Source organism: Pleurodeles waltl, chromosome 3_1 (genome assembly GCF_031143425.1).
Source record: "Pleurodeles waltl isolate 20211129_DDA chromosome 3_1, aPleWal1.hap1.20221129, whole genome shotgun sequence".
Classification (NCBI taxonomy): Eukaryota; Metazoa; Chordata; class Amphibia; order Caudata; family Salamandridae; genus Pleurodeles; species Pleurodeles waltl.
Window position 1 is genome coordinate 1,312,374,319 of NC_090440.1, and position 20,644 is coordinate 1,312,394,962.

General features: G+C 44.1%; 1 protein-coding gene across 2 annotated transcripts in view; it reads right to left on the bottom strand.

Annotated features, from left to right (window-relative positions):
* Window positions 1–14,178, bottom strand: part of SEC22A (SEC22 homolog A, vesicle trafficking protein) — a 381,620-nt gene extending 367,442 nt beyond the window's left edge. The window contains exon 1 of one of the 2 annotated variants that reach the window (XM_069224663.1): window positions 13,770–14,176. The gene's annotated coding sequence lies outside the window, so the exon portion shown is untranslated. Of the gene's footprint in view, window positions 1–13,769 lie in introns of both variants that reach the window. The other variant, XM_069224664.1, reaches the window with a different exon arrangement.
* Between the last annotated feature and the right edge of the window lie 6,466 nt (window positions 14,179–20,644).

Genomic DNA, 20,644 nt, shown 5'->3' on the forward strand with positions numbered 1-20,644 from the left:
TGGACTCAAAGAAACACACGTTTAAGCTTTGGTGTGGTATATATAAATGTATTTTCACTCACAAAGTCTCCGAGCCTTATTTGAGTTAGATATCAACACACCTTTAGACTGTTTGTGTTAAACTGTATATAACATCTGAATACATTTCAGACAATAAGCAACACATTCAGTCAATCTTACAATAGTAAGCATATTTAATAGAGTTAAAAATACTTTAATTATTCAAAATCGACATTCCTATGATTTGGAGATCAAAAATATATTTAAAAAAATTAAATAGTTCTTAGTCTTGTGACTAGCGGTCTTGGAGATAAATTCCTGGGGCTGCTACTGTGTCACAGGAAAGGACAAGAGAAAAAAGAGGAAATTGTGGCTAATTTTCTCAAAGTGAAGAGAAGAGGTGGTCAGAAATGTCAAGTGTTACATTTTTCAATAAATGGAATCTCTATGAATGGGTTTCCCAGTTTCTTGTTTCAAGTGCAATCCGTCTGGCTTATTATTGCCATTAGGATTTACCAAAGTGTGAGCTGTGCTATAATAATTCATGAAAAACTACAGATTTCCACATAGAACCTTGAAACTTAATGTAGCTTTTTAACTCCGCCAACAAAAAGAAGCAAAAGTTGCTGTATTCTTATTGGCCCAACATTTACCACGCAGACTGGTTTAGGGGATTTCATACTTTGCACAAGTACGTTTTTTTACAGTTTATAGCACAAATCATAAACTACAATACAAAACATGAAAACAAAAAGACATTTTCAAAACTCAACTTTCTATAAAAATGATTTAAAAGTAGCAACTATTTTCAAGTAAATATTAATCGGAGAAACTTTCCTTCTGTGTTGCACTGAGACCTTGGCTCCCAGATAAGGGAGACAACTGAGGGAGATACACAACGTTTACCTATCAAATTGATCATGTAGCATAGAAATATCAATCTTTAGCTACAGAAATGCAGTGGGGTTATCGTTCATTTGTGAAGTGTTGCAAAGTCAGTTGTTTACGATTTTTCAACTGCTCCAACAAGTCATAGGCTGGATCCGCTTTGGAGAATACATCAAGCTTCACCTCATGCCCTAGTAATATTCTGTCTGGATCCAAAGAGAGCCCTCTTTCTCTAATGTGTGCATCCCTGTTTTTAGAATGTTGGCACTCCTTGCCTCTTGTTGTGTAGCTAGACTTAAGAATGTGAATCTTGCAACCTCTCATCGTTCAGAGCTGAGGTGTACAACACAGATCCATGACAGGTTTCCAGGACAGCCACAAACTATGAGATCCAGGTAGCTTCATCACTGAAAGTAAATTTGTACTCTGTGGCTATCATGAAAATCTGTCATGGATCTAGCTATGTGGGACCAACACTGAACCCCTCTTTGCTAGAACTTATCAGGGTGGCCAGGGCCATGTCAATTGGAAACACTATCCTGTGGAACTCAAAGATGCCAAAGGCAGCGATACAAACAGATTAGTGATCAAGAACTGTTATCAAGTAACATTCATTCCAGGAAAGGAGACATTGGTAGCATTCTGATCCTAGATGTTCTAAAAAAAAAATATTCAAATGACCACCAATAACTGCATCTATTGCAACAGAGCTCTTAGCTCTAAAGATTTTAAAAACTCTTGGGTGACTGGCTTGGACCTCAATACAAACCTGAACAACCGGAGGTGACTCAACCCAAAAGACTTTCTCAAATATATACAAGAAACCGCGAAGTACCTGTGGGTCCTTCTGTTTTTACCATAATGGTAGTTCTGCATTCATCTTCATGGAGAGAGTCGATCCCAAGAGCAGAAATCTATGTGTAGGTGATGATGGGCAAAAGCATCTCTTATTCATTCAGGATTCACATACTTATACCTTTGCTAGAAAAAGGACACTGTTGACTGTCAACTAGGAAATGGTGGAAAAGCCCTTACTGCTCCCACGTGCTTCACAGAATGACTAAAAGTGGGACAACAGGGGAAACATTTTTCTCACAACAGTATCCTGCCAGAGCATTCTGAAAGGTGCTCCCTCCATATACTGCAAAATACCTTTGTTAGGTATTACTTTAAATGGTGTTTCTGTATTATGCTCCATGGGTTCATCAGGAGAGATACAGATCGGGTCCAGTTACAACATAGATGCTCCATAAAAAAGAGAATGATGGAAGGTCCACTGTATACGTTTCTGTTTGCAGAAAAGTATGTTATACTTCTTTTTCCTTCTGCGGTCTCCTCTTCTCTTGATTATGTACCTTCAGGTCACTGTGTTCCGACAGCATTATTGCAATATTTGAAGAGATACGGGTAAGTAATTTTGTATCTGACATTTACTTTATAAGAGAGCTATAAGTGTTTTTGGTAGTCTACTGTTCCACTGTGGACTATGTTTGTGCTATGGGTTCCTACTGTGTTAATAAATTACTGATTTTAAGTTTGAGGAATAATTTTCCACAACGAGTCATTTATAAAGACTCAAAACAAAATTACTGAAAAATAAATGTGCCCGGCACAATCAGTGAAGATAGTCAGGAGTCCAGCTCTAAAACAATACTGGAATAAAATGACTTAGTATTCAGAGGTGACTCTAATACTCATAAAGCATACTACTGCAACCCCGTAGTGAGTGGCATTCTGAATGTCGGCTCGCTTATGTGAAACTGTTTTACTTTTCATTTTCAGTTTATGTGGCAAGAAAAGTTCCGTTACGAGTTTACAATGCTAATAGCTCTAACTTGAACAAACCAAGACCCACTGTATTGCAAATGCTTGTTTTTTAGAGCAGACAGGCTCCATAATGGAAAAAAATTGTGTAATGAGTTTCAACAAGATTATTGGAAACATGGAAATAAACAAGCATTGGCAAAGCCTGTAGGTTTGAACTTGATTTTGTCAACGCATGTCTTGTTTTGGCATAGTTTTTGTAAAACGTTATTGTTGCGGGAGCAGCCGGCCCTCACTATTATAACAGATGCTTGCAAAAATATTTTTGATCTGAAAATGCACGCATTGCCACATTAGTTTCTGGCATTGAACAAAACTATTTTGTGTGCCAATACGTTCCTTGTGAAACAGCACAATGATGTCACTCATAGTGAAGCCGGACAATATACAGATAGTGACAGACAGAATTTTAATAGAAACCTAAAGTCTTGGTTAATGCAGACCTAATTAGGGGCCCAAATCTTAAAGGAAGTCACAAACGTGCATCCATGGTATATATTCTTGCATTAGTTCAGATTTATGACTCACGAATTACCAAGAATTTACAGACATAGGCCAGGAAATGATACTCCCAGAAAATTGTTGTGAACTGCATTTTAGCTCAACCAAATATGTATGTGTAGATTTGCTCATGCGAAAATCTGTTGAGCGTGTACATGTTAACTTTTCCTCCAGTTATCTTTTTCCCCAACTGTTAGGAATGCATTTCCAAGCTTTCTCGGTATGGGAAAAGATTAGAGAAGAGCTGTCAAAAACCCCTAAAACATGCAAGTTTGTAGGTTTGCACAGACTCAAAAGGGTATCCCAACCGTGGAACTATTGCTGTCTTCTACCTGCAGCCCTGGTATGTACAACTGTGGAAATGCAGCAAAATAAGGGATTTGCTAGTATACATACCCTACTAAAGTATGAGCCCTGGCATAATCAGACAGGCTATTACCAGAACCCTTACACAATCAGACTGCTGCCATAATTTGTCTCTGTAGTAAATAGCACCAAAGGGACAAGTGGATTTTGTTACAGGAAAAGTAGGTTTATCAAGGAACATGTCCCATGGAGAAGTAGATATTTCATTAAATTCCACACCCCTGCTATGTAGTTGTCAATTGATGACTTGCTCATGCTGCAGATCTACAGTATTGGGCAGCTGGATTCTGGAAGAAATAGAGTTTCTTAATTTATATTTGCCGAAAGCTTAAGTATAAAGCATCCCCATTAAGATTACTGTTCTAATTAGGTCCTTCCTCAGATAAAATCAGAGAAGGAAATTAAAGCTTGAGTCATGGGTAATTGTATACAAAATAATCTAAGTATATGCCTATCAATCAGTGAAACACTAATTATGTATGCATCAATCAGAAACACTAAACACCAAATGTTGGCATCAATATACTATGTACAAATGGTATGTTTTCTTCTAAGAAATTCCATTACTTCCGAACTCTAAGCTTGGGATGTCAATTTGCACTGATGTGTAGAACGATGTCTAACGAACACCATGCTAACATGCATATTGCAAGACAAAGAAATCAAACCGACACACTCCGAGAACAAGATGATCTTCTAACAAATCATATTCGATTTTGTTTGCTCCAGTTTAGTGCATCCCTAACTCAAGTATTATTTTTCTTTCCCAAATGCTAGATGATGAGGTGCATCTACTTAAACATCAGTGTTTCTAAATACACAGTTACAGCAAGGTGCACTGAGTGAATCCCAAAAGGTCATTTCAAATTAAGAAACAAGTATCAAAAAAGTGACCGGTGCCATTTAAAGTCTCCTGTGATACCAAAGCACAATTTATCACTTTTCAAATTAAAAAGGTGTAGTCCAAAAATAAAGGCATCAATATGAAGACAACACACACCATTGTGACAGCAGAGCACAGTCTTTTTGGACATATCAACATTTAATCTGGATTTAAAACCCTTCTCTTAAAGTAGTTCAGTCTAAAACACAGGTGGTAACATGAACCAAAATTGTATTACAAGACCGGAGGCTCATATTATGCAGTCTTTTCTTGCTTTAATTTTTAACAGCAGCCAAGTAAAGGAACTACAGTACCCAGAAAAAACACAAACTACAACGATGACATCATAGCTGAACAGCCAATAGGGTATCATACAGCAATACTAATATCTTAACTGCGAGCAACAAGTTCTCTTTTCTTGCTGCTCGCAGTCAAGAAAAGTACCTTCATTATTTGTTCTATATTTTGTTTACACTAACTGTTTTCAAGTATTTACATGTGCTATGTTTCTGTATAACAGCGCGTTTGCTATTCCTGCTTAAACGCGCGTCTTCCTTTCTCTCTGCAGCGCGTCTTTCAACGGTCGTTTTTCGGCCATTGTAGACGCGCGCGGGCATTCCTGACATTCTTGTCATACTCGGCATACCTTTCTTGACAGGGCCCACGCCGCGTCTAATATTCTGGCATTTTGAGCGTATTTTCGCTCGTTTTTTCTCCCGGCTGCCTTTCTCCACCTCATTTCAACCGTTCTGACGCTTTCGGTGTCAGTCAGCTTCTGTCTTCATTTCGGTAACCGCCCCTATTTCCTGGTTCCTGCCCCTTCAGCCACTACCTCCCATTTTCTTCACATTTAACCCCTGTTTCCCCAGTTTCCTACAGATTTAGGTTTGTTATCTTTATATACTTATTTTATATACTTATTTTAGTATATTTTACTGGCTTTGTCATTATGACTGAGGAAGAAGATTCCCAAGTCTTTCAAGAAAATTTAAAGTCCTTTATTAAGGACTCTGTACAACAGGCAGTGACTGTTTCCATGTCAGATATCACAAAACATTTAGAAGCCTCCTTTTCCAAAATTATGTCTTCTTCCAAACTGCCTGTGAATAAAGGCAAGAAACGTGCGGCCACCCTCCCAGTGCCGTCCAAAGGCGTTTCCTCTGGTCCTTCCACCCAAGAGGTCTCTAAATCGGGTCCCCCTCCTTCTCCAGTGCATGTTACACAATTAAGAGACACTGATGATGACGATGATGATTCTAGTCATGATGACGATATGGATGGATCGGCAGATCCATTTTTGTGTGGGCCTCTGGAGAAAAGGCGTAAAATTTCTCCGAGTGACGGTGGTGCCGTTCACCCTGTGTCTCATGTTTTCGTTGACCATGCCGGCGAACCCTTATTCGACCCTTCCTTCATGGTTCATCCAAATTCAAAGGAGTGGTATCCATCTGATCATGTAGCTGATTATGTTTCTTTCTTTTTACGCCATCCCGTCGACAAAGCTACTCGCAATAAGCTTAAGTCGGAGTGTCCTCGTCCCTCACTACCAGAAAACATTACGGCAACCCCAGTTATTGATCCCAACATGCTGATGTTTTTCACCAAATTTGGCAAAGATCCCAAGAAGGGCGTTGATAGAGCTTGGTCAGGTTGTCAGGACAAGCTCCTCGATTTGGTGGGTCCTCTTACCAGAATTTTTGACTTGGCGGAAGAGGCTAAAATGGACAACAGTCCTATAGATCCTGAGGTTCTTTCGAACTGGGCGCAACGCGCTATCTGCATGCTGGGGAATGCCAATACTCAGCTATCTATTGAGAGGAGGAAAAGTCTACTATTGAAGATTGACCCTAAACTGGCCTCTTTAGCCTCCAAGGATGATGGCCCGTTGGCTAAGGGCCAATTATTCGGGGACTCTTTCATCAAAGATCTGGGGAAATATGTGTCCACCTTTGCCTCCCTGGACAAGGCCCAACTTTCTATGAAAAAGATCTTTTCATCTGGGGTTTTTGCCAGGGCCGGCAAAGGCAGGAGTCACTTTGCCGGCCGCTCCATCAGAGGCCAATACGCCAACAGAGATTCCTACAATCAGCAATCCCAGCTTGAGACCTACACGGGATATAAACCAAGATTCTATCCCCGTCGATCAAGAGGCTACCGTCACAGGGGCTACGCCAACAGAGGAGACCAAACCTCCGGTAAGTGTTTCCAGTTCTGGCCTTCCTCCAGTAGGAGGCAGACTGGCTCTGTTTCTGAATTCATGTTTTTCTCTCACCTCAGATCCCTGGGTAATTCAATCCATTCAAGGGTACCTGTTAGAATTTTATCAAACCCCATTTCAATCCTGCGTTCCTCTGCCTCTAGTTTTTTCCCAAGATCAAACCGAGCTTCTGCGCGTCGAAATCCTCTCTCTCCTTTCCAAACGTGCAATAGAACCCGTCCAGTTCGACCCTTCGGGTTTCCTTAGCACCATCTTCCTCGTCCAAAAGAAAAATCAGAAATTTCGTCTGGTGTTGAACCTAAAAGCTTTCAACAACTTTATAGTTTATCGACACTTCAAGATGGAAACTATTCTCCATCTCAGGGACATTCTGCTTCAGCACGATTGGCTGGTCAGATTAGACCTTCAGGATGCCTACCTCACAGTGCCAATTCATCACTCACACAGGAAATTCCTTCAATTCCAGTGGCTAGACTCCTTTTATCAATTCAGAGTTCTTCCCTTCGGGCTTTCTTCCGCACCTTGGTGTTTCACCAAAATTCTCAAACCCGTCGCAGCCTTTCTCCGTTCTCACGGGGTTCGTCTAATCCTTTATTTAGACGACTTTTTGTTGATGGCACAGGACAAACGTCTGCTTTTAGACCATCTTCAACTTTGTCAGAACCTACTTCTCAGCCTAGGCTTTCTTATCAATGTGCAGAAGTCGGTCCTAATTCCGACTCAAAAGTTGGAGTTTCTCGGTTTTCTAATAGACACTACTCTGTCGGTGCTGCAGCTCCCTCAACACAAAGTATCCTTAATCAAGAAAGAGATTTGTCAATCCCTATCTCTCCCTCATATCTCCCTCAGGACTCTGGCACGTCTAGTAGGACTTTTGGCTTCCTCTATCCAAGCCATCTTCCCAGGTCCTTTACATTATCGCGCCCTTCAGCGGCTCAAGATCCGTCATCTTCACAAGGGTCTCGCTTATTCAGATCCCTTGGTCCTAGACGCTGAATCCAAGGAAGAACTTCTGTGGTGGTTGACACATCTAGATGCCTGGAACGGCAGAACTATCGTCTCTGCCGCCCCAGATCTTGTATTAGAATCCGATGCAAGTCGGACTGGCTGGGGCGCAAGATGTGGTCAGTTCTCGACTGGGGGCGCATGGTCTCTGAAGGAGTCCTTCTTGCACATCAACAGTTTAGAGATGCTTGCAGGTTCCTTTGCCATCTGCACTTTTGCAAAAAACAGAGTAAGTTGCACCATCCTCCTCAGGATGGACAATTTGTCCGCGGTCAGGTATATCAACCACCTAGGCGGTACCAAATCCAAGATTCTTTCCACGTTGGCGAAGCATCTTTGGGAGTATTGTCTTCCTCGTCGGATCTCGGTCAAGGCAGTGTTTCTGCCAGGCAGGCTGAATACAGTAGCGGATTGGTATTCCAGACATCTTCACGATTCCAGCGATTGGCAATTGCACCCTTCAATATTCAGGCATCTTTCTTCCATCTTTGGCAAAATGTCCATAGATCTTTTCGCTTCTCGCCTCAACTCTCACCTTCCTTCCTACTTCAGTTGGAGGCCAGATCCGCAGGCTCTAGCCACAGATGCCTTCCTTCAGACTTGGCCGTCATCCCTTCTTTATGCATTTCCTCCCTTCCTTTTCATTCCCCGGGTTCTTGCTCAAGTACGCAGACAACTGTCCACTCTGGTACTCGTAACCCCTTTCTGGCAGACCCAACCGTGGTACCCAACACTATTGGAGTTGGCAATCGATCGACCCATCTGGCTTCCTCACTTTCCCGACCTCCTCTTGGATCCCCAAGGCCAACAACATCAGTTAGTTCTCAACGGCTCCTTGTTCCTCATAGCCTGGAGAATTTTGGGTTGTCCTGGAGAACCCCAGGAATTTCGGAAGATGCTGCTAGACTCATCCAGCAGGCCAGGGCCCCTGGAACCTCCAGAGCCTACAAGTCCGCTTGGGCCCTTTGGAGCAGCTGGTGTCTGGACAGGAATTCAGATCCCTTTTCAGCGAATGTAGTTTTAGTTATAAATTTCCTGGCTTCTTTAGCCTCTCAAGGTAAGGCCTATCGCACTATTAACATGTACAGATCTGCCATCTCTGCGGAACATCAAAGAGTCGATGGTAGGCCAATTGGGGAACATCCTCTTGTATGCCAATTATTAAAGGGAGTAAGACACGTTTTTCCACCGTCTCCTAAATATAATGTCATGTGGGATGTTAATCTGGTATTACGATTTCTCACCTCTTGGCCTAATAATGATTTGCTCTCTCTCGAACAGCTTTCGGCCAAGTTAACCATGCTTTTATGTCTAGTCTCTATCAAACGTGTCTCAGACGTTAAAGCGTGGATGTTACTTCCTTTTTCTTCTCTCCCCTTGGTGTTTCTTTCCAGGTCAAGAGACGTACAAAAACTAATTTAGCTTGTGTCAATTATCCATTTTTTCCCTCTCAACCCATACTATGTGTTGGAAATTGTTTGAAAAGTTATGTGACTCGTACTGCAGATTTGAGATTGTCCTCTGCCTCCCAACTACTTATTTATTTTCAGAAACCACATAACCCTGTTTCTTCCCCTACTCTGGCTCGTTGGGTTAAATGGGTCATGTCCCTAGCTGGCATTGATATAAGTTCCTTCGGTGCCCATTCGGCCAGAGGTGCTATGGCCTCTCGCGCCTTTTGGGCAGGATCCTCTCTACAGGATATTCTCAAGTCTGCAGATTGGTCGAATGAAAGTACGTTTAGAACTTTTTATTGTAAACCGATTTCTCATGTTTCAGATTCAGTCATTGCTATGCTTTGAACATGCATAATATGAGCCTCCGGTCTGGTAATAAAATTGAGATTTTCCTAGCCTTGGTGTCTGAAAGGCTAGATTTTATTAAAGACACGGAGGCGAGTATTATCCCTCCACTGTTTTAACCCGCCCTGTATCTTTCTTTCAGTGCCAACTCCCTCTTCCAGTGTTGGCTCGGCATGATGCACACGAACAACTCCTACCGATTTTGGATTCGCCGTGCAACGTCTATTCCTCCCAGACGGCACTCCACTTTCGCCATTTTCAAGATTGTTGCATGGACATTACGACTTTGGTTTCCATTTTCTATGCCGTTTTGTTTGTTACTTCTCCTCTTTAGTTTCGCATCAAGAAAAGAGGACTTGTTGCTCGCAGTTAAGATATTAGTATTGCTGTATGATACCCTATTGGCTGTTCAGCTATGATGTCATCGTTGTAGTTTGTGTTTTTTCTGGGTACTGTAGTTCTTTTACTTGGCTGCTGTTAGAAATTAAAGCAAGAAAAGACTGCATAATACTCGCCTCCGTGTCTTTAATAAAATCTAGCCTTTCAGACACCAAGGCTAGGAAAATCTCAATTCACGCAAAATCCTTCACCCTATTCTTATATCTACTCAGCCATCTGTCCCCACCAGTGCTTGAAATGGAAAAATTAAAGTGCAGGTACTCTGTGCCAGAGTACCTGCTTGTTTCCGAAAAGTGATGGTACTCTCCAATTAAAAGTATTACGTTTTTCTTTAGATGTGCCGGTACTCTCGCTCTCAAAATAAAAAAGTGCCGGTACTCGGTACCGGAGAGTACCGGCCCATTTAAAGCACTGGTCCCCACCCTCCCTGAAAACAAATAAAAACATTTTAAGAGGGGACCTTATTACTCAGTGCCCAACCTAAAACCCTTTTGTCTCGAATATTACTCAGAAAGATCTGAGCAGCACCCCCATGTACAAAGATGTAAATATGCAGTTGTGAGCCACCCACGGTTTTGCCAAGTACTATACATCTGCCTCCAGGCCCTTCCTCACAAACTGTTCATCACTTACAGCAGTTCACTCTTCCTCAACTGCACTTCCCTACATAGGCCAGGGAAAACGAGAATCATGTTACTCATTAACATGATAGCCTTTCCTCAAGGCTCAGAGACATCTCTAAGACTTTTGAGATGCTTACAGGGTTCATTTTAGCATATATGCCCATTAGCATATATGCCCATCAGCATTTACAGGAAGCAAATTAGTGAGTTAGAGGGTGGAAGAGACATCGGCATCCATTAATATGTAGCTGATATTCAGTTAAATATGTGAGTGTTTTCTCTCGGTGGCATTTGCCACACGAAGAACTATCTAGCTATCACTAATAGGATTACTTGCACTTCTTGAAGCTCAATTACTCCAAACAGAGTCCTTCTTTCTCAAATGATGCCTCTTCCATGTCTCCTTGACTCTCTGAGTTAAACAGTCTTTATAACACATTACTGCACTCCTACTTGGTTATGGACTTGGATTTCATTATTGATTCTTTTCTAAATTAAAATACACATCAATATGTTGAACTCTGCACGCCCGTTCCAGATTTTGCTCCTTTGAAGAATGAAGCCTACACTAGTGCATACTGACTACCACTCCACTGTCTAAAAACTTCTTCTATAAAGACAGGGTGGAGATAGAGAAGGGGGAGGCAGAGAAGGGGTGGAGGTGACTAGGAAAGCTACATCAGAAAAGAAACAAACATCACAAGGGATGTTGAGAAAGAAAATAGAGTGAGAGGGTTGTGACATGCACCTCTGAGGCTCCATGATGCAGAGTGGGGAGCCCAATATTCATGTGGTCCCAGCGATAGAGCAATACAATAATTCCTGCCCATCACTGGCTATCCTCCTGCCTTTCTAACCAACACTGGTTTCTTCACAAGGGCACCTCCAGATCACAAAATATCCATACCACAGTGGTGTAGTTACAGGGTTCCATGCTGTCCTTTGTCATCTTCGACGTATACATGGAGTACTTTTGGGCTTCACTCACAAGTAACAGCATAACAATTTACCAATATGCCGACGATACACAACTCTACTTGAGAGCATCCAGACATCCAAAGACGCAAACAGTCCCTGCACCTCTTCCAGACCTGGATGTGCAGTGCCTACCTGACATTCAACCCCACCGCAACAGAATTTACATTACTTGCCAAAAAGAAAAAGAAAACAATTGTACAAACCTGGCTCAAGCCCTAAAATTTAACAAATACTAAGTTGGTAGGATTCAACCTAGACACCAGCCTCACCCTCAAGGAACACATTGTCAGAAATAAAAAACAAAGACATCCCGATATGACAACTTGATATGCTAAAGAAAGTGAAACAGTTTCTTCCAGAAAACAACTTCAGAACTACTGCACTTGAATGGTGGCAATGCCCTGCTACCGGCCTCCTGGACTCAACATTGCCCCACTCCTCAAGAGACTCCAACACCTGCAACACAACTCACCCAGGGCCTGAAGAAATAAGATCATATTACCCACATCATGATGGAACTCCACTGGCCAGTTGTTGCGTTGGGCAGGGATTGGAGGATCTGACAACTTCGGAGGGTGTACGTGCAGAGATTAGTTTGTGAGTGCTTTCTTTTCACTGAATCTTAGTATTTTGGTCAGATGTACTGCTGTGGACAAGTGTTAATAACTTGAGTACTGGATTAGATTGTTGTGTGAATGTTTTGTTTTGGCAGCGACAATACAGGGTTCACCTAAGTCACAAGGCAGACATGACCACCTTGACCACAGTTTGCTGCAGGGCTGTGCCTCCACGAGGTATGGGGTCACTCCCCCCCAAAAGATGAGTCTATCATTAGGTGAAAGGGTTATGCCTCGTGTTTTTTTTGCATGGTTTGATGGTTCTACAGATATGAATATATGAAGCCCTGAAGAAGGCCTCAGACCCTCGCAGGCTTTAAGCCTGAGTCGAAAATTTTTGGCAATCTTATCTGGATAGAAAAGCCATTGTTACTCTTACACTATCTGCATACTCTGTTTTTAGCCACGTTACTGGTACCCACGTAATAAAAGGAAATATCCTAGGGTTTACCAGAAGATATTTTACCTGTCTGGATTCCTGCTGCAATATCCAGTAGAAATGTACATAAGAACTACAACAAACCAGTTGAGTCTGCCATGGTGGGATCCACCTCCTATGGTGTGCACAGGCACCAATGATGAAGCATGCCGCCATTAGTTGTGGGTGAGGCATCTACTCTAAAATCTTTTTGATGCTATACAAAGGATTTGACCATTAATTAAGATCTTGCCACCTATGTGCGTTTGCCAAGGAATGCTTGATTTGTCAGCCTGCTCCTACTGGAGTCTGTCAGCACTGTGTATGGGAGACGTACCATGGTGTTGGTGCAGTATTATCAGGCATGGTGCTGGGGCAGATTTAAAGACTTTCTTCAGTATGGCTATTAGTCATGTTGGTTTGGCCATCTAGTGTGACTTGTAGTTGCTTGAGAAAGATATGGAAGACAGTAGAATGTGTCTTATTGTTTCAGAACGCTTGCTACATTGGTCTGACACCCGGCCTGTTTTTAAGCAAAGAGGTGATGTGGCATGTCTGGTTTGTCCTGTGTAAAAAGAAAGGCGATGATGTGGTGGCGTGTTGTGTTTGTGCATGAATGGACTGACAGAGCATGCTGTGGGATGTTGAGAGCTGATGCTGTAAGATTGTGATTATGGAGGAATGTTGGTGTCTGTGTGCTGGGGAACACCTGACAGATGATCACAGTCGGAGGTAGGATGAATTCCTAAAAGGAGCTATCATGCTGTTGTGTATCTTACGGGCCCAACCCGAAAGTAAGAACTCCTCTTACCGGAGTTGCAGTAGAGGTTTGCGTGATGCAAATAAAGTCAGTGTCGACCCCCGGATTTTCAAACAAAGCTCCTAGTGGTGATATTTTTTTACATAATTACGGAGATACTGTCGTGGTTGTTCCACCAAACGATCAAACGCTTCACAGTTTAAATGCAAAACCTTCCGCAACGACAGGACCAATATAACTGAAAGGACCTCCTTGAAAGAAATAATTTAATTAAGGATTTGCTGAACAACTTGCAAACATGTTCACCCTTTCACAACATGGCAAACTGACTATTTAGTAGGCATAAACTTGCAAGTAATTAAGAAGTAAAAAGGAAAATCTAAAACAGTGAACCTTCAGCTGCCAAACACACGGATCGGAACAATTTAACCCTTCATTAGACTCTTTACCAATCTCATCATCTTCCGATTAGTCGTGAAAAACTCACCTTTAAACGCGTTCGGCGAACTACAATAACCCACGAGATCGCCTTCCTTCTAGCTCCTTCAGTCTAATTGTCCATCATCTAGTTTACATTCCTCTTCCCGTCTGATTGTAGATTAGCAATAATCGCAATAGCCCCTACAGACTCTTAATTGGGTTCGTGTTAATTAATGCAGTGAAACCTAAAAACTGTTGGTTTATTTTTGACGGTGTTAAAATGCAAAATAAGTTCTTGGACACATATGGAATATCTTCAGCCGTGTGATGACGTTAGAGGGCGTGGCTTGAAATTTTCTGCACGCTGTGGGCTGATGGGGACTAGAAAGATGCGTACCAGACGGCCGCTGTATACAAAAAAATACCGGAAGTGGAGGGACCCGAGGGACCACAATCACAACAGGACTCCCTAGAGAAATGATTCTTAGCAACGACGCATGTCACGTGATAAATTCGCCACGTCCTAATGATTTGCGTCTGCGTGGGGAAATTGTTCAATTTAGAGGAAAAACACTTAGCAACGGCGTGCTGTGTCGCGATGCACAGGCACGTGATTTCCGGACTGTGCTTAATCTGTTTCACATTTCTTGGTTTCTATTTAGTTTATGCCTCAAACTAAATTAAGCTTCCTCGAGACAGATTGCTGTAGGGCGGTAGAGTCGTACGAGATTCACTCAGGAAATAAGAGTAAGGGACTAATGTGAGGTAAAAGGAAATAGGAAGCTAAATGAAGAGAGAAAAAGGGGAAGGAACCCGGCCATATAGTTGCCGTTTCTCTATCAGAACCGGAAGCGAGGATTATGCATAATGAAAAATTTCCTAGCTAAGGTGAAGGAAACTTTCAATTCTATCAAGGACACAGAGGGGAGGATTATGCAGTCATTTCTCAACTTTATTTACACAGCAGGTTCAAAGTTAAAACATAATCCAAACAAAATAAACTTCAAGCCCCATGATGCCCACAAGTAACTATGACGACCCATAACCAATCCAATGTCCATAACGAGGAGTATATAAATAACTGACGGGCACAGTCCTTCCTCTTCTTCACTGAAGGAAGTTAAAGAACTCGCAACCTCATTCTCCTTTGGAATCCCCTTCTACAAAATAAGGAAGAGATCAGACACAGGAACAGATACACATGGTAAGCAATACTCCCACTAAAATACCGAATCATGTTGATAAACAGGAAGAAGTACAATAGGAAAAACATAATGAAAAACAAGGTAATCACAAAGTGAGTCGCCAATAGTATGAATAAAATCAACAAACCTTCACAGATAAGAAAAAATACCACTGACCTGTAAAGAAGGATCTCACATAAACAACGGGTAACTCAACCTCTGGTGGGTAACACTGTTACAGTATAAGGGAAGAATAATCCTCGCCTCCGTGTCCTTAATAGAATTGAAAGTTTCCTTCACGTTAGCTAGGACATTTTTCATTCTGTATCAGGGCCGGAGGCGAGGATTAAGCAAGTTCAAAGCTTACTCACCACTAAAGACGCTGCTTCATGGAGCGGTTTAAAATAGAATTTCTTAAGAACCGACTCCGAGGACCGAACCGCTGAATTCATGATGTCCTCCAACCTTGCACCGACCTGAATGGCTTTGGAAGCCATCGGCCCTCTGGTGGAATGAGCCCCAAAATGCCGAATATCAATTCCAGATTCAGACATGACCCAGCGGACCCACCTAGCGATAGTAGGGGAAGCCACAGCCTTAAACGGTTTCTTGATAGTAATCAAGAGTTGCCTTTCTCCCGGAGGTCTATCCTCCTCCGTGACTGCTTCATAGGTATGTAAGCATCTAACCACACATAACTTAGGGTGAGAATCAAAACTGGGATAAGAAACAAACCTGGTACCCGTTTTGGTCCGTCTCGAAATGGTAAAAGTAACCCCTTTGGGGTTGAAAACCCGGACAAAAACATCCAAAGAGTGCACATCTGAGACTCGCTTACAAAAAACAAGACACTAAAGCATCGCCAGTTTAGCAGAAATCTGTTTCCTGGATAGATATCGATTCTCCGGCCAGGAAGAAAAGAAATTAAGAACCTTGTTAACATCCCATAAGCCAGAATACCTAGGTTCAAGAGGTCGCGATAAACGAACCCCTTTCAACAGCTTACTTACCCAGGGATGTTCTCCATCCGGAAGATTATTGATCATATTGTGCCCTGCCGAAATAGAACGAAAGAGTTAATGGTACAATATGCCAAACCTGAGGTAAACAGTGTAGGAGGCTGGCCTGGCTTGTAGTGGGTACCAAGGGATACTTACACTCCGTACCAGGTCCAGTTATCCCTTATTAGTGTAGAAGAGCTGTTTCTAGCAGCTTAGGCAGATAAAAGGTAGCTATAGCTGAGCAGCTTAGGCTGAACTAGGAGACACGCAAAGCTCCTACTATACCACTGGTGTCATATGCACAATATCATAAGAAAACACAATACACAGATATACTAAAAATAAAGGTACTTTATTTTTATGACAATATGCCAAAAGTAACTCAGTGAGTACCCTCAGTATGAGGATAGCAAATATACACAAGATATATGTACACAATACCAAAAATATGCAGTAATAGCAAAAGGAAATAATGCAAGCAATGTATAGTCACAATAGATTGCAATGAGAGCACATAGGTATAGGGGCAACACAAACCATATACTCCAAAAGTTGAATGCGAACCACGAATGGACCCCAAACCTATGTGAGCTTGTAGAGGGTCGCTGGGACTGTAAGAAAACAGTGAGGGTTAGAAAAATAGCCCACCCCAAGACCCTGAAAAGTAGGTGTAAAGTGCACCTATGTTCCCCAGAGAGCACAGAAGTCGTGATAGGGGAATTCTGCAAGGAAGACCAACACCAGCAATGCAACAAAGGTGGATTTCCGGACGAGAGTACCTGTGGAACAAGGGGACCAAGTCCAATAGTTGCGACAAAGTCGAGATTGGGCAGATGCCCAGGAAATGCCAACTGAGGATGCAAAGAAGCTGCCACCGGATGGTAGAAGCTGTGGATTCTGCAAGAACGAAGAGGACTAGGAACTTCCCCTTTGGAGGATGGATGTCCCACGTCGTGAAGGAGCTTGCAGAGGTGTTCCCACGCAGAAAGACCGCAAACAAGCCTTGCTAGCTTCAAGGTTCACGGTTAGGGTTTTTGGATGCTGCTGTGGCCCAGGAGGGACCAGGATGTCGCCAATTGCGTGAGGAGACAGAGGGGGCGCCCAGCAAGATAGGGAGCCCTCACAGAAGCAGGCAGCACCCGCAGAAGTGCCGGAACAGGCACTATGAAGAAGAGTGAACCGGAGCTCACCCGAAGTCACAAAAGGAGATCTCACGACGCCAGAGGACAACTCAGGAGGTTGTGCATTGCAGGTTAGAGTGTCAGGGACCCAGGATTGGCTGTGCACAAAGGAAATCCTGGAAGAGCGCTGCAAATCACGCGGTACCCAGCAATGCAGTCTGGCGTAGGGAGGCAAGAACTTACCTCCACCAAACTTGGACTGAAGAGTCACTGGACTGTGGGAGTCACTTGGACAGAGTTGCTGAGTTCCAGGGACCACGCTCGTCGTGCTGAGAGGGGACCCAGAGGACCGGTGATGCAGTTCTTTTGGTGCCTGCGGTTGCAGGGGGAGGATTCCGTCGTCCCACAGGAGATTTCTTCGGAGCTTCTAGTGCAGAGAGGAGGCAGACTACCCCCACAGCATGCACCACCAGGAAAACAGTCGAGGCGGCAGTATCAGCGATACAAGGTTGCAGTAGTCATCTTTGCTACTTTGTTGCGGTTTTGCAGGCGTTCTGAGCAGTCAGCGGTCTATTCCTTGGCAGAAGGTGAAGAGAGAGATGCAGAGGAACTCTGATGAGCTCTTGCATTCGTTATCTAAAGAATTCCCCAAAGCAGAGACCCTAAATAGCCAGAAAAGGAGGTTTGGCTACCTAGGAAGGAGGATAGGCTAGCAACACAGGTAAGAGCCTATCAGAAGGGGTCTCTGACGTCACCTGCTGGCACTGGCCACTCAGAGCAGTCCAGTGTGCCAGCAGCACCTCTGTTTCCAAGATGGCAGAGGTCTGGAGCACACTGGAGGAGCTCTGGTCACCTCCCTTGGGAGGTACAGGTCAGGGGAGTGGTCACTCCCCTCTCCTTTGTCCAGTTTCGCGCCAGAGCAGGGCTGGGGGATCCCTGAACCGGTGTGGACTGGCTTATGCAGAGATGGGCACCATCTGTGCCCATCAAAGCATTTTCAGAGGCTGGGGGAGGCTACTCCTCCCCAGCCCTGACACCTTTTTCCAAAGGGAGAGGGTGTAACACCCTCTCTCTGAGGAAGTCCTTTGTTCTGCCTTCCTGGGCCAAGCCTGGCTGGACCCCAGGAGGGCAGAAACCTGTCTGAGGGGTTGGCAGCAGCTGCAGTGAAACCCCGGGAAAGGTAGTTTGGCAGTACCCGGGTCTGTGCTAGAGACTCGGGGGATCATGGAATTGTCTCCCCAATGCCAGAATAGCATTGGGGTGACAATTCCATGATCTTAGACATGTTACATGGCCATGTTCGGAGTTACCATTGTGACGCTATACATAGGTAATGACCTATGTATAGTGCACGCGTGTAATGGTGTCCCTGCACTCACAAAGTCCGGGGAATTTGCCCTGAAGTATGTGGGGGCACCTTGGCTAGTGCCAGGGTGCCCACACACTAAGTAACTTAGCACCCAACCTTTACAAGGTAAAGGTTAGACATATAGGTGACTTATAAGTTACTTAAGTGCAGTGGTAAATTTCACTCAGGCTGCACTGGCAGGCCTGTGTAAGAATTGTCAGAGCTCCCTATGGGGGGCAAAAAAAATGCTGCAGCCCATAGGGATCTTCTGGAACCCCAATACCCTGGGTACCTCAGTACCATATACTAGGGAATTATAAGGGTGTTCCAGTAAGCCAATATGAATTGGTGAAATTGGTGAAATTGGTCACTAGCCTGTTAGTGACAATTTGTAAAGAGAGAGCATAACCACTGAGGTTCTGGTTAGCAGAGCCTCATTGAGACAGTTAGGCATCACACAGGGAACACATACATATAGGCCACAAACTTATGAGCACTGGGGTCCTGGCTAGCAGGGTCCCAGTGACACATGACAAACATACTGAAAACATAGGGTTTTCACTATGAGCACTGGGTCCTGGCTAGCAGGATCCCAGTGAGACAGTGAAAATACCCTGACATATACTCTCAAACAGGCCAAAAGTGGGGATAACAAGGCTAGAAAGAGGCTACTTTCTCACAAACAGCTCAGCCAGAAAATTGACTATGAACTCAACGGGGGCCCCCACAGGATCTACTTCCCTCTCCAGACACCAACGAGCCCATCTGTTCCAGGCTGATCTATAACGTTTGATGGTAGCTGGAGCCCACGACTGTCTGATAAGGGCTGTAGCGCTCCGTGAAAGGCAGACGTTCTCCCAACGTCCCCTGAAATCTTCCAAGCCATGAGTTTGAGGTGTCCCTGAAGCACCAATGATTGAGGGCGACCCAACAGGTCCCGAAGGATTGCCAAGGAACAAGGTAGTCTGAGAGGAGCCATCCACGACAACTTCAGAAGAGTGGGGAACCCCGCCTGAGCTTTCCAAATCGGAGATATCAGAATCAAGGACGCCCGCTGACGTCGGACCTGCGCCACCACTCTGGGAATCAGAAGAAACAGATGGAAAGCATAACTCTGGTCGTTCAACCAATCCTGTAAGAATGCATCCACTGCACTCGCCCCCGGATCGGGCTTCCAACTGAAGTAAGTTGGGAGTTGAGCATTCCAACGAGAGGCAAATAGGTCCACCGAACAAGGACCCCAATGATCTATCAGAGACCGAAAGATCTCTGGATCCAATCACTGGTATCCCTGAGATAACGGGAATTCCAGTCCGCCACCTGGTTCTGAATTCCCGGAAGATATTCTGCTGTAACAGAAATATGTCTCTGGAGGCAATAATACCAAAAATCTTTTGCCAGGTCCCGCGGGACTCTGGACCGAGTGCCCCCCAGTCTATTTATGTACTGGACAGACGAAATGTTATCCATCCGAAGAAGGACACAACAGGATACCTTGTCACGGGTCAGGGACCGAATCGCAAACAAGCCTGCTAAGAGCTCGAGACAATTGATGTGAAGATTCAATTCTTCCAAAGTCCACTGACCGCCCAGGGAAATCTGACCACACCTGGCCCCCCAAGCCAGTCTGCTGGCATCCAACTCTATCACTAGGTCGGGTAGGGAGCCAAAGATGGCCTTCCCATTCCATGGATCCATATGGCTCAGCCACCACTGCATCTCTAAACAAGCCTCCGAAGAGAGCTCCACCAGAGCTGAATACGTGTGCCCTTTCCTGAGATGCGACGCCTTCAAACATTGCAGGGGCCTGTAATGGAAGGGACCCGGAAAGATCACCTGGATAGAGGACGACAGAAGACCCACAATCCTGGCAATCTGCCGTAGGGAGGTCCTGTCCCTGTGGAGTACCTTGGAAATCTCCTTCTTGATCTTGGAGACCTTGTGCTCAGGGAGCCTCAGCGTCGCCGACGTAGTGTCCACCACGAACCCCAGGAACGTTGTGGACTGAGCCGGGCAAAGATATGACTTCTCCGCGTTGATCACAAAACCCAGGTCCTGCAACAAAGCAATAGTCATGTTCGCGTAACACAACAGTTGTGACCTGGACTGATCCATCAAAAGGATATCGTCCAAATAAATAATTAGTCTGACACCCTGAGTCCTCAGAAACTCGACTACTGGTTTCAGCAACTTCGTGAAGCACCAAGGTGCTGAAGAAAGCCTGAATGGAAGACACTTGAACTCGTAGATCTGACTCCGCCATTGAAACTGCAGTGAGCACCGATGAG